Below are 698 nucleotides of genomic sequence, written 5' to 3' on the forward strand. Positions count from 1 at the left end.
TCAAAAGATTTTACTCATTTCAAACACCACTCATTCAAAAAGGCGACCATAAATTCCTAAGGCTGGAAACGAACGAATGGCAAGTCCCGAGGAAACACGTTCTTTTAAAAATTAAATCTTGTGCTACTGTTTCGGGGTTGTAACGCGTGCCTGACCCTCATCTTTGAGGGGCGGATCCTGCAGGGAAGAAAAAGCGTACCTGAGAGGCCCCCCGTGCCTGGACAGCCCCGCAGGCCAGCAAGCCTGGAAGAAATTCTCCCGGCTTCCAAGCTGCGACCCGGCGCGCGGAGGTGATGCAACGCGCTGAAAATGCGGGATCCAGGGAAGGCGGCCAGCTTCGCACCGACCAATCAGTGCGCGCTGCCTGATACCTGCCAACAAGCCAGGCGCCGATTGGTCACGGGGGACATGATTACGCCCACTCGTCCGTCTGGTGCGACAGTGGTGCTTGCTGGCTTTGCGGCTCCGCCTGGAAAACGAACCGGCGCTGAGCGTGGTGCTGTGCGTGCGGGTGGTATCCGTTCCAGTAGTGTAGACCGAGGTCGCCCTCGAGTTGTGGGCACGTCTGTGTAGGTGAAGGCCCACTGGGAAGGGGCGCCGAGGTCGGGGCTTCATATCGACAAACAGCAATTTCCGGAGAGATGACTTTAATAATTATACTTTTGGGCCCTGAGCCGCTGACCCCAAAGCCGCTTCTC

This window comes from Colobus angolensis, unplaced genomic scaffold (genome assembly GCF_000951035.1).
Source record: "Colobus angolensis palliatus isolate OR3802 unplaced genomic scaffold, Cang.pa_1.0 Scaffold779, whole genome shotgun sequence".
Classification (NCBI taxonomy): Eukaryota; Metazoa; Chordata; class Mammalia; order Primates; family Cercopithecidae; genus Colobus; species Colobus angolensis.